The sequence below is a fragment of the Coenobita brevimanus genome, chromosome 5 (genome assembly GCF_032717465.1).
Source record: "Coenobita brevimanus isolate Jiangsu-jjx chromosome 5, ASM3271746v2, whole genome shotgun sequence".
Taxonomy (NCBI): domain Eukaryota; kingdom Metazoa; phylum Arthropoda; class Malacostraca; order Decapoda; family Coenobitidae; genus Coenobita; species Coenobita brevimanus.
The window spans coordinates 18,340,493-18,354,930 of record NC_136958.1 but is presented as its reverse complement, the minus strand read 5'-3'; the positions used below and the strand labels follow the sequence as shown (position 1 = coordinate 18,354,930).

Here is a 14,438-nt window from a genome sequence, read left to right as displayed (position 1 = left end):
TTTAACGTACCAAGGGTCAGTGTTTCAGGAGGTAACTTGTGTGCGTGTCCCACATGAGAAAGTTCCTTGTCTAAGTGGAGTGAACGGAGCTGGGGCCTGATTGGCTGCTGCCTACCTTAAAAGTACCAGGCAAGGCTGCCGCACCACGCCTGAACACCCCTGAACATCCACACTATGCATTGTGCAATTTACATGCTGTCGCTACAGAAGCCCTGTTAACTCAACGTACCCGTACATAATGTCATGCCTTAGTTATTTACTTACTTGATTATTCATATTACTTTACTACTTTCTCTTCCTGGTTATTCAAACTGGTAGCTTATATATAAAGGATTAAGGTGTGTAACTATTCCTTTTCAGTCATTCCTATGAAATCTGTATGTCAGTTTTTCCTTGCTGCATGGTGGTTTTTCTCACTGACATTTAAGATGAGAGTGATCAGCCTCACTCATCCCTGATTGGCAATATGTGAGCAATAAACAACAACCATCCCTTGGATATAAACCTTCACCAGCTCAATCCGATTGGAGCGCCGTAATTACCCACTAAACCGCGATACATATATATATATATATATATATATATATATATATATATATATATATATATATATATATAGATAGATATATAGATAGATAGATAGATAGATACTAGATATATTTATATATATATATATATATATATATATATATATATATATATATATATATATATATATATATATATATAGGTAGCCTCTGTGGTACAGTGGTAAAGTGTGCGTTATCGTACACTGAAAAACGTGGGTTCGTGTCCCACCAGGGTAATAAACTTTGGGAGTATTCTTCTGGTCACGTACTGCTTAGCGGACATAAGGGGTGCTGTGGTTCAACCAGTGTCGCATATTATAAAATATGCTTGCACCCAGTCGGCTTGCGTGGGCCGATTACACTTAGTTCACAGACCACACACACATCCAAAGCCACTCCAACACTACAGTTACACATACAAGCACTTCTCACCCTACATACAGTCTCTACCAGACAGCCTAAGCCACTTGGTAGAGATACAATGGCTGTATCGTCCCCACTTCGGTCGGCATAGGCTGGTCCTGCAGTGGACACTCAAATGGCTGACAAGATATATATATATATATATATATATATATATATATTTATATATGTGTGTGTGTGTGTGTGTACTGTATATATAAAACCAGGGACAGGATCCCACTGCTACCTGGTGCATCCTGGGTGGCAAATATGGGAAGGCCTTGTACTGTAAATGTACGAGGTACCATCATAGATGGCACGGACCTTGGGGCCTGTATAGATATACAGGGCTCCATTGAATATACTGAATAAGGTGGCACAAAAATTACATCACACCAGAAACAATGTGGCACGTAGGTGAGATTATTTGCCACAATCCTCCCAACCAAACATGAATTTTATTGCAATTGATTTGACGGGCGTTCCTGTTGGATCATTGTCTATTAAAGGTCCAACCCACAGCCTCCTGTGCTTACGGGCAGTGTGCCACCGAAAGTGAGTAGGCACTGTCTTGGCATAATAGAGACAGGGATATTAAACAAACTGAAATCCATGAAGATCTATATGCATAATGTGTGAAGCCTTGCAGAAGATTACAAGCGTGATAACTGAATGATGATGATGATCATGATCATGATCATGATGGTTATGTAAACAACCTTAGGGACAATATACTGATTTTAATGCATTCCCTTAGATCCCCACCTATCATTATGCACGCTTCAGTACCTTCGTAAAAACTCTTAATTACACTCACCTGTTTACCATCTACACCATACATATGTATGATCTTCAAAAGTCCATCTCTGTTTATCTTTGTTTTGGTACAGGGTTACAATCACAGCCACTCTCCACTCTGCTGGTACTGTTTCATTCATCTACAGAATGTCTTTGGACATATGCCAAACAACACTTACTTCTTTTTTCTCCACTATAGTTAATAATCTACGCCTGTACCTCACCGGGCCCTTCTAATATCCCTTTTTCACCCACTTCACAGTATCCTTCACTTGTGTCACTGTTGTCTTTCCTGGCACAACGTTCAATCTCAGCACACAATCAAAGCCAAACATTCTTACTGTAGATCGGCCCTCACAATTTCCATACATAGGCCTTTCGAAAAATCCCTCCCGTCTGCTCCTTACTTCTCTTCCACTGGTTAGTATTCTTTTACTATCAAGTAGTAGGAGCAGGAGTAGACTGTAGCATCAGTCGAACAGAGCAGTACTCCCGAGGTGGATGGCAAGCTGGTGATAGGGAGGGCTGGAGTCCCCGTTTCACCAGCCCTTCCACTGGTTAGTATTCTTTTACTATCAAGTAGTAGGAGCAGGAGTAGACTGTAGCATCAGTCGAACAGAGCAGTACTCCCGAGGTGGATGGCAAGCTGGTGATAGGGAGGGCTGGAGTCCCCGTTTCACCAGCCCTCAGGACTTGATCCTGACCATCCACATTTGCTGAACATTTTCAGTGCATTCATTTACACAGAGAGTAGGCCAGTATGCTCTCTTAATACCTCTACCTTTAACTGTCTACGCTACAATATATGCGCATAACATACCACATCTTCTATTCACAATTTAGCAATGGCTGCTGCAATGTTACTATCAAATGAGGTGGTACCTCGAATGGCCACCACCGGCAGGGTAGGGCTGGCGGCACAGGGTCCTCCCGGTCGCCATCAAGCGACTGTGCCGGCAGTGACTGTTGCCATTTCCGGTAATGCTCGTCAGCGAAGAAGTAAAAGTGTGGCCTTATTCATCACCAACATCCGCGGCCTTACCACAAATTTAAACTCAGTTCATTTTTTCCTTCAGTCCATATCCGTTTTGGCCCTTTTCCTCACAGAACCACAAATCTCACCCTCTACTGATATATCCCCATTTTGTTTTCCTGGTTACCATCACATTACAAACTTCCGTAACAAGGGAGGCACCTGTTGTTATATCAAATACCAATATGCAGTTGACATTATTTTAAACTTCACTTCATCCAGTTTTGATTACTAATTGTATAAACTAAATTGTCAAAATATTACCAAATATATTTGTGTAGTTTATCGCTCCCCCAATGCTTCTTTGGAACCCAGTGTATTTGATTCCATTTCCAAACAGTTGAGTAACCTTAACCTTGCCCTTAGCACCGAAATTACCATTTTGGGTGATTTTAACATACATAATGTTAAATGGTTATTGCATTCTGCCAGGGCTGACGACGCTGGTCTAGAGTGAGAGCTGTTTGCAGAATCGTTTAATCTCACGCAATTGGTAAAGCAACCAACCGGAATACTTGATAATCCTGACCATAATCCTCATCTCTTGGATTTATCCTTGACAAATAATCCAGATCAATACAGGATAGAGGTACTGTCACCACATGGATCCTCTGACCACAATCTCATCAAAGCCTCATTAGTTAACCCCCCCACACCTCTCCGTTCTGAACCTGTCAGGGTGACCCTATGGCACACTGATAGGGCAAATTGGGATGGATCTAGAAATTATCTTGCTGACATTCTATGGCAGTCTTTCTTCTCGAGTGATCCCAATTCTACCCAGTCCCACATCTGCAACTTAATATTAGCTGGTATGGGTTTATTCATACCAAGTCAACAGTTCACTAAAAGATCGAACTCTCCAAAATGGTTTGATGGCAACTGTGCCATAGCTATCTATCTATCTATTGCCAGACGCCATAATCCCGTAAGGGATGGCCATTTGATTTTGAGTTATTTGTTTTACAGAGAGGGGCACTAACTCTCCACCAACCCACTTGTTGACATGTAGGGAGCGCGTATAGTTTGATTATATGGTTACCACCCAGTATTGTAAACGGTTTCTTGGCTTACAGGAAACCATTTGGCTTGTCACTCATTGTAAAGCCACCTGTAAATGAAAGAAAAGCAATAAGAAGTGACAGGAAAGATGGGAGAAATAGGAAGAGAGGAGGGCAGACACAGAAAAAGAATGATAAAATCTAGGGAAGCAGTAGGCAGCACTACATCAAGTAAGTGGACAGCCCAGAAGTGGTTAGCTTACAACTCTTACTTAAAATAATAAACATCTGAATCACTTTCTCAATTTAAAATTGCTAAAAATCATGCAAAAGCTGTAATAAATCTAGCTAAATCAAACTTTCTTCAAAAACAAGCATCAAAACTACTTAACAACCCTAATGACAATAGAATATTCTGGCCAACTCTTAATTCTTTCAATAATAACTTTAACAAGTCATTTTCCATTCCCCCACTAAAATCTTCATATGGCAACATTACAAATGACCCGCGTGGGAAAGAGGAAATTTTTGCCAGTACATTTGCCAGAAACTCTACCGTTGACAATACCAGTCAGAATGTCCCAGTACTGGAACTTGACTCTCCCAAAATTGCCCAACTTATAATACAGACAAGATACGTAAAATCCATTCTAGACAATTTACCTACCAACAAAGCTCCAGGCCCAGATGGAATTCCGCCAGATGTATTGAAAATGTGTTCCCCTTAACTTGTCTCTGTTCTAGCTAAATTATTCAGACTATGCATACGTACTTTTCCATTCCCAAATTCACGGAAAGAAGCCAGTATCCACCCAATTCCGAAGAAAGGTAGTTCGTCTGACCCTTCTGATTACAGACCAATAGCTGTCACATCTTCTCTTGGTAAGGTATTTGAAACTTTAATTAATAAGCACATTGTTAAACATCTTGAATCCAACAACTTAATTAGTGATAGAGAGTATGGTTTTTGCCACGAAAGATCCACCGTTTACATACTCAATCTGCTAACTCATACCATCCATCAGTCAATTGATCGACTTGGAGAAACTCATGCAGTAGCCCTTGATATTTCTAAAGCTTTCGACAGAGTATGGCACCGTTCCCTGCTGTCCAAACTTTCTTGCTATGGACTAACGTCTTTTGTTCCTTTGATTTCTTCATATTTTAGTGACATGAATATAAAAGTAGATGATGTACATTCCAATTTTCACTCGATTAACGCTGGCGTGCCGCATGGATCAGCTCTGGCGCCAACCCTATTCCTGGTTCATATTAATGATCTCTTATTTGTCACCCACAATCCCATCCACTCATATGTAGATGACTCAACACTACACAGTTCATCCACACTCAGACACCCATTTACAAAGTCTAATATCTCTACCTCCCAAATCAGTACAGTCATCTCCATAAATCAAGACCTATCTATGATCAGTGAATGGGGACAAAACAACCTTGTCTCATTTAATGCTAGTAAAACTAAATATATACAATTTACTAATAGACAGATATTGCCCGATTCGCACATTACCTTCAGTGCTACTAATATTCCCATCTCCAAAAGTATTGAAATTCTCGGTGTCTCACTTATCAATGCCCTCAGCTGGACCTCTCATGTTAGATCACCTGCTAAAACCGCCTCAAAAAAACTTGGATTATTGTACAGAGTCTGTAACTAATTGTTTCAGATATTTTATGAACATAAGACACCAGTAATCTGGTGTATGGATTATTTTTTTTTAATTTATTTGTTTTTCCTTCCTCCGTTCTGTTATTTAAAAAAAAAAATAGCTCACATTTTTCAAGCTTCTTTCTACTTTCATTTCTGCATTTTCATATGTCTTTCTGGAACGTTTTTCTTAACCCTTTGAGAGTTCCGGCCCTCCGCCGATTGTGTCTGCGCCAGATTTAGCCAGGCACACATAGAGCACGCAAGCACACAGGAATATTTGTACTTAATTGGCAACTGTACACTAATATATTAAGGTAGACTAATGAGTAGGGTACCGTTTTAAAGCTGAATGGTAGCTCTTTATTGTAGTATGGTTGAAAAGGGAATACGATAGCTAAAAGGCCAATAAGACGAGTAGACGTTAGCCAAAAAGGAAAAATCACACACCTTTCCGTAGAAAACTATTTGTTAGAAAAAGTATTAGTTATGTGAAATTTGATAGCACCTTGCCAACCTACAGTAAAGTCCCTTTCTATTGATATATAAGTTATGAGAATGTATGTTTCCACAGAGAAAAGCAGAAGTAAAGTGATAAGAAAGTTTCTGAGTTTTCACACCACGCACTCACTGCGCACTTGCTGTGAAGTAACTTTATATAAACGTTTCCTACCCATTTACTCTTCATCGTAAAGTAATAAGTTGAGTGTCACTGCAAAGTTAAATAGATGCTCTTTATGCTAATATCACTGAAATGGATAAAAACGATATGTAAAAGGCCAAATAGATGAGCTGAATTTAGCTGATAAGGAAAAATTGCATACCCTTCCACAGAAAAATATTTGTAAAAAAATATGTTTTAGATGCACATGAATTCTGATTGCACCATGTCAATCTACCGGAAATTCCCTTTCCTTTGATATATATATATATATATATATATATATATATATATATATATATATATATATATATATATATATATATATATATATATATATATAACGTCATTTTGCACAATTTATTTCTGAGATATGCTGGCAGAGAATTGTACTTCCTGTTGCCACGTCAACATCGCGCCCTCGCTGTCACGCAGGCAAATATCCATGCTGGTAATACCGATATTATTCATGGTAATAAAAAATTTATTAAGCAAATCTATCTGATGTACTCGTCTCCGTAAAAACAAATAGAAAAGGATTAACAGGATAGTGTATATTGAACAAGGCCAGAGAGGAGATGGAAACCATGCAAAAAAAATATATTGTATGACCCGAATTCGAGTCATCAAAATCTCAACAGTTGGATTTAACTTTAAGACCACGCAAAATTGCGTCATCAGAATCTCAAAGGGTTAATTTCAGAGTATTGTGCACTCACGTTTTCTCCATTGACCATCAGTCACATTCTTCTGTTTTGTGTTTACTAGTCCCTTCGAATGTTTCTTACTCCTAGTGTAGTCTCTTTACTGTGAGATCATCCCCTGCATCAAGTTTTGCCACTTCTTTTTCTTTTCCTCAAATACTCCTTCAACTTATCCATCCAACATCACTGTATCTTTCGTCGTAATTGTTAACCTTGAAATATCACAACCCAATTTGGTAGTCCTAATAGGAGCCCCCATAAACTCCTGAAAGTTGCCAGTGTTTGCCGGATCACTAAATAGCACGTGGTCACTACCCACTCAGAGTTGCTGTGCCTTCCTTTTAAAAAAAATCGTATAGGGATTATATGGATTATTATATTCATCTTAGATATTTTACTGGCGCTCTAAGTGGGATTTGTGCTGAAAACTTCTTCATTGAGTTTACTAAAAGACATGAAAGCTTATTGTGTGTGTTTGCATTCAGCACTTTTTTACCAAGTGTTATGATTTTCAGTTGTGGAAAAACTTATTATACAGTTTCCAAAGATTGTAACGTTTCATTTGGCAAATCCTGACATGATTCTGTCCATTATACAATTAATATTAAGAACTGTACGGCCGAAATCGCACAAGGCCAATTTCAGTGACCTGAATTTTTAAAGGTATGTTATTCCTCTTGCTTTAAGGAAACGTCTCAGTTCTGCTGCAGTCCATTTCTGTTAAAGTGCATTCATCCATGATTCACACCAAAGTTATCTTGATGCAAGTATCTCTAGGTGTATAAACATCATCAGCACTGCAATGGGCCCCTGGCAGCGGGCACACAAACTACGCGACGTTACCCATGAGAAGGTCCCTCCATATGGTAGGGCGCAGTGGGGTCATACGATCATCGATTGTTTATGAACCATATTTCCTTCTTCTTTTTTTTTTTTTTTATGTAAGATACAGTTTGTTATACTTATTAACAGGTTTCCCATACAGATGTACATCCAATACCTTAAAACATGACAATGATCAATACTCAAGCAAAATATTAATAATCGCACATAGACTGTCCCTAAACTGAGATAAACGCAAATGACAACCTTCCATTTCTATTATATTTTCATAAATAGGCAATTTTTTCTTCAGTGTTATATGTAGATAAATTAATAAATATCCTCTTTTTTGTACAGTAACACAAAAATTGTACAGTAGAGGGTATTTCAAGTTGACCTCACTTTTGCATTTTACATTAAGCTGTCTTGCAGACGATGGCATCTTTTTCCAGTTTGTGGGGGCTTCAATTAAGCGTTTCCCATTATATATTCTACAAGCTGCCCATATCCATTTGTTCCGAATTCATTGTTTCCAACTCTTCATCTAATATAGCCTGGCATTCATCTGCCACTACTCCCTTTCTCAACTTTCCACTTTCAGTCTTTCGTCGCAGCTGCTCTCTCTCTCTCTCTCTCTCTCTCTCTCTCTCTCTCTCTCTCTCTCTCTCTCTCTCTCAGCTTAACCTTGCATACCATACTCATATGATCAGACAGATCTCCGCATGTCCTCACACCGCTCTCGTATCCACGCCACTCCCAAGCATCGTTGTCACGAAAACCAAATAATCAGTCAGGATCCTTTTAGCACTATCAAGAAAAAAAATAAAATAAAATAAAATAAATCCAGCCGGGAGGAGAACGTCCCCACCCCAGTCCCCCTCTTGGTTTCACCATCTCGGCTAGTCTTCCCTCTCTTTCATTACAAAATCTTTACTTTAGCCCCTTCCGTAGATGTATAGTGAATAATTATGTAGTGTGTGTGTGCAGTGTGGGTGTGTAGTGGGGGATGTACTATGGGTGTGTGGTATGGTCTTATCGTGAGTGATGGGTGTGTAGCGTGGGTTTGATATACGTGTGTAACACAGGTATATGAGATGACCATCATGGCAAACGAGGCTGTTCCGTAGAAATATGGAACACTGTCTTTCAAAATGAACGGAAACTACACCATCGCCTGTAGTCCCCTCCCGACTAAGAAGCATGATTTTCAACAAAGTCTCTCCCATCCCTTCATTTCAGGACACACCTGAATTCGTGTGACGTCCATTTCTAATTTAAAGTTGTTGCTGCTAGACTTTTTTAACTTATGAAAGACTCTGTATTCAAGGAAATTCTTCAATGCTAGATCTAACCCCTCTAGGTTATAAAGTACTAGCAGGGGTAACCGGCGTTGCCGGACCAAAAAAGGCGAACACTCTAACCCTATTTGTTCAAGTTCATTTTCTTTCAGTTCCAGAAAGACCATGTACCTCTTATGCTTTTGAAGAGAGATTATAAGAAGTCCATGAACTTTCTATGTCAGCATTCACAGAATATTTGTGTGCACTACTTCACAGTTACCAGTGACCTCAAATGACCTCGGAGGTCAACCTCACATAGCCTATGTCCGAACTAGATGTCATGTGAGTCTCCATGCCAAAAATTGGGCTGCTGGTTCCAGTCGTTCGAGCGTGTATTACCGGTGACCTGAGATGACCTCCGACCAGTGACCTCAGATGATGGAGGTCAACCTCACAAAGTCTGTGTCTGAACCAGAAGTCATGTGAGTCTCCAGGCCAAAAATTGGGCTGTAGAGGCACCCAGCTTTGCCAGAGCCAAAAAGGCAAACACTCTACCAGTTACCTCAAATGGCCCAGATTTGAATTTTAACCCCCCTAAAACCATTCTTGGGTCGCCCTTATTCAGAATATTTATGGGCCTGGGTGTCTCTGGCCCTTGGTTTGGGTGCGAGACAACAAACATACAAACAAACAATGCAACTCTTTTATATATATAGATGCCTGAAGCTGAATACAATGGTCAAACGATGGCAAGAATACAGAAAGGCAAATCTAGGCCCAATTGAACAGTATTCCATCTTTTACTCCCTGTTCCTTTTCACCTCTTACATGACTAAGTAACCCTACACCCCCTCCCCTCTCTCTCTCTCTCTCTCTCTCTCTGTCCCAGTTAATTTCACACCCAGTCAATCTCTTCCACTCAACTTTTCTCACGGTTGATGTATCCTCAGGTAATCTTTTACGGTTAATCTCCCTCCCATTACTCTTTGCACTGTTAATTTCTTTCTCAGTAAAGCTCTCTTCAGTTAATCTCTCCCATTTAAAATCCCACTCTTTCATCTTTCCCTAGTTAATTTCTCTCACAGTAAATATCTCCCATTAATCTCTTACCAGTGAATCTCTTCCATTTTATCTCCTTCCCAGTTAATATTATATCTCCAGTTAATCTCTCTCCCATTAATCGTACCCTAGTTAATCTCCTTTTCCAGCAATATATCCCACATAATCTCCCTCAGTGTTAATCTTCCTCAATCTCTTCCATTACGGATTACCTAATCGTCAGCATTCTTTTGCATCATGTAGAATCAGCTATCCTCTTCCCTTAACCCGCATGGCCAGCAAACCCAGTGGTCCTCAACCTTCTCTTGAGTTTATGTATTTTAGTTGTTTATTCCTTCTGACTCACGACAACGTCATTCACCTTTGGTGAAAATATTTAAACTGAAGAAGTTAGCTATACCCTTCCATATTTCTTAATTTCAAGTTGGGTCACGTACTGTTGAATAATATCGTCAGGTGACGTCAAAACTGGAAGTTCAAGACGTCGCTGGGTTAAGTGTTTAACCTTCTTTTAGCCTGGAGCCCCGTGAACATGCACCGACTCTATAGTCTATTTCATCTTCCCAATATCGAGTTCTATTTTGCCTCACCAGGATTGTAGGTGCTGGGGGTAGACTACTCAGTCCTGACATTTAGGGCGAGAGTTACCAGTCCCAGTCATCTCTGAGCTGCGTTGTGTGAGCAGTAAACTCTAACCACTCCTCAGAGAGGAACCTTTAGGCCTCTTTCACACGGAGCGGGTGATACCCGCATCCGTGCTGATGCATGGTGCGCCGACACCCACGATCCTTTTCAAACGGCGTGGGTGAAAACCCGCCACCCACGCAGTTTTCACGTTTTCCAGTTTGCATTGTGCAGTGGTTAAGGATAGACCATAATCGGCTTCTCCTTCTGTATATCTTATAGTTGCAAAGGAAGAGAAGGCATGGACATAAATCATGGGTGCATCCCTTGATTGCCAAAAGGAGCATGGCTGGGGCATTCAACACCCTTATCATGACGTGAGAAAGGAGTATGTTAAATTTTTCTACTATTTCCGCACCAGTGATTTCAACAGATATGTATCAATATCTGCATCCATATTGTTCCCACCAAAAAAAGTAAAATATGCAAGAAAAAGTAGGCACAGCCTGTCATGCTGAAGTACAACAGGCTAATATATGAATGGTATATGTCTGTGGAGAGATGCGTGGGCCACGGGTTTGGCCCACTACGTGTGAAAACATGCACTGGAAACCATGGCCAAGTCCACCTTTGTGTGGAGGTGGGTGTGCAGGCGCCCCAAGGGGAACCCCGCACTGCATTTCGCAATCGTGCGGGCAACACACACCTCCCATGCCGTGTGAAAGGTTAGATTTAAAACATCATTCATAAGTTTGAGCGAGTCAGCGATTACACGTGGACGCAGGTAAAACCCACTCTGTATGAAAAAGGTCTTACAGACTAGATCGGGCTGGGCATCATTTAATTACATGGTACCGCCAAATGTAGTAAATCCTGGTACAGTATACAGTAACCCATTTGGCTTGTCACTCAGTGCAGAGTTGCCTACAGGCAGCACTGCATCGAATGAATGGAAGAGGGGTGCCCTCTCCCTTGATCCCACTCTTTTTACCTGGTCAAGGATTGTCCTCTCTCCAACTCGAATGCTGGACTGTAGTAAAAGAATAGAATAACACTAGAATGTGACACACGAAACGATGTGGTTATTTTTTTTTTACCTTTTCTCCAAACTCATACCAGAAAAAAACGAAACGCTTGTATTATAGGACTCACAGTAGATTCATAGCACCTGTACTTCAATAAACATTAGTCAAAAATCAGCCTTTATTCCTTTCGAACAGTGGTTCTTAAAATTCCTCAGTCCTGATACCCCCAGCTTCAACTCCAAATCAACCAGATATCCCACCTCTAGTAATATTATTCCTTTCACTTTGAAGTTCCTGTAAAAAAAAAAAAAAAAAAAAAAGGGAACAAAGAATGGTAATGAACAATGGCTGGCAAGAGTCGAACCACTGGACCAATTGACAACAAACTCGTAGGTGCTGGTTATTCATAGTTATCATACACAAAATTACTATTTTTTTCTTTTTGAAGATGCCTTTTTGGATACCACCAACAACCATTTCGATTCCTCCTTGGGGCACTGAGGCACTGCTTTAATAACATCTGCTGTAGAGTATATGTATTTGCTTACAATGGAAATTGCATCTCACACAGAGACCGCCACACCAGCCCTTTGTTATGACATTAGGCTGGGTTAACGTAATACCTCTCCCAGCGGAAATGGATGCCAGAATGAATTTCTGAATTCCACATTCACTGTTCTCCAGCCATGACCAGGCATGCATGGTGAGATATGAATGTTAAAAGCGTGGGGACAGGGGGAGTTCTGTGGGGTCAAAGCACTCGTACAAGGTTTCAGCAGAAGTGCATGTCAGAATCGAATTCGTCACACCCATAGCCTTTAGAAAACAAAATGATTTACGTACTAAGTGAATCTAGTGCAAAGCTAACAAGACAATGGACTCCATTAACAGCTGCACCCACCTTTGGAATACTGTAAGAGGAATGAATGTGAAGGGCAAACCCAGGTGGGCTCACCCTGGCTAAACTCTGGTCCAGGTGAAGGTCAACTGATGTACAAAATTTTGTGTTTCTACGTAACTCCATGGTGGCTCTTCCTCGTGTGGTGAGTGCCCATCGGGGTTCCCATCACACCTAATATGTGGCAGGGGTAAATGGCTACCAGTATGAAAAACTTTGTGTTTCTAGGCTAAAAACTACGACAGTACATGAAAGCTTTTGTCGAGACCCCCAGAGGCAACCCTCACCTAGGAGATTGTCCTTGGGGGTCTTATTCTCCAACAGACCTTGCCCACTGTGCAGAATTTGATGTTTTTATGGAACAAAACAATGGCATTGTCTTCCAGGGAGGCAGTTCGTACCCTCCATTGATGGAGGCCATCTGGAGTCCCACCATGCTTTAAATGTAATCGAAGTGATATCATCCTGGTATGCAAAAATGTCATATTCCTGGGTTAAAAACTATGAGAGCTGCATAACGTCTTTGCCCAGTAACCCCAGAGGCCACCCCTCCCCATGAGGGATGACCCTCGATGGCCCACTATTCCTATAATGTGGCCGGGATGGAAATCAGTCAATATGCAAAACTTCCTGTTCTTAGGCTAGAAATTCTGGCTGTGCACAACGACTTTTGTCTGGACTCCCCCTCCCCATAACATGCGTGGTGGCCTTTGTGTTTCCCACCGTACTTATAAACTGACGTGAGGTATGCTCTACCAGTGTGCAAAAATTCGTGCTCCAAGGGAAAACAAAACTGGCCATTCCAAATGGCAGTTGGTGGTCCCACCCTGCCTGAAACCTGGCCTGGTGAGAGGCTTACATAGTGCTAAAATTCGTTTTCCAAACTCTCCTACCATAAGGTCTGGACCTCGTTCTTCTAAAAGGCACATTAACTCAGTGAGTGACATAGGGACAAACATCATCTTGAAGCATCCTTTTAAGTGCAACAGAAATATTCCTAAGTGGTGTAGAAAGGCTGTTGACCTATAGTGCTGTCTTATTTTCCCACACAATTTTGTAAAAAAACAAAAATATCAACCAAGTTAAAGTGAAAACAGTGCAGTTCTCTCATTGAACGGACTTGAAGTGACGTAAAAAACATACCTTAAATTTTGTGCAATTTCTCTATTTGTCATACACAAGAATCACTAAAGCCATGTAAGCAAAAACAAGGTGCATTGAAGCACCCACTCAGTAATGTAATGACCGTAATCACTAAGGAAGTACAGATTGGTGAAGGCCAAATGGTTGAACTAATCTATCTAACACACAGCCAGTAACTGAAGGAGCAAGAAGTCTGTCACCATGAGCCAAGTACTGTACAGTTAAAGACAAAAGTTGTGTCGCGGTTTTGTCTGAAGATTAAGTGCAACACTTGAAACATTATGAAAGCTCTACCACAGTTACATGTTCGTAGTTGGCTAGCCTAACTTCGTCAAGCTTCATATCTGCTGCTGATGGGATGACGGTATGAATGAACCCATCAAATTCCGAATCCGTAACCCTTCGTGGGCCAGGGGTTACCAAGTTGCACGGAAGGTCGATGAGGTCCCATCGGACCCCAAAAGTTAATGGTGGATTTCTGCCATATGTTTAAAGTTACATTTACTAAACTTTGTACATATGTTGCCCAGGTCACAGCACGTGGAACCAACCCACCAAGTGTCCCTTTTGTTTTTTTGTTTTTTGAATTATTATTTTAACAAAATTCTTTCACTTTATCACAATTTTATGAAAGTTTGAGTATGGAAGTACTGATTCTACACTTACTTGAATGTCTGATTGTCAGTATTCTTGGAACAGGTTCTGAGCATAATAACATGTTCATGTACAAAGTAAATTAGCATGATCGTA

General features: G+C 40.6%; 1 protein-coding gene across 1 annotated transcript in view; it reads left to right on the top strand.

The window, feature by feature from the left end:
• Positions 1 to 14,438, top strand: part of LOC145398034 (PDF receptor-like) — a 516,837-nt gene that overhangs the window by 409,624 nt on the left and 92,775 nt on the right. The window lies entirely within an intron of this gene.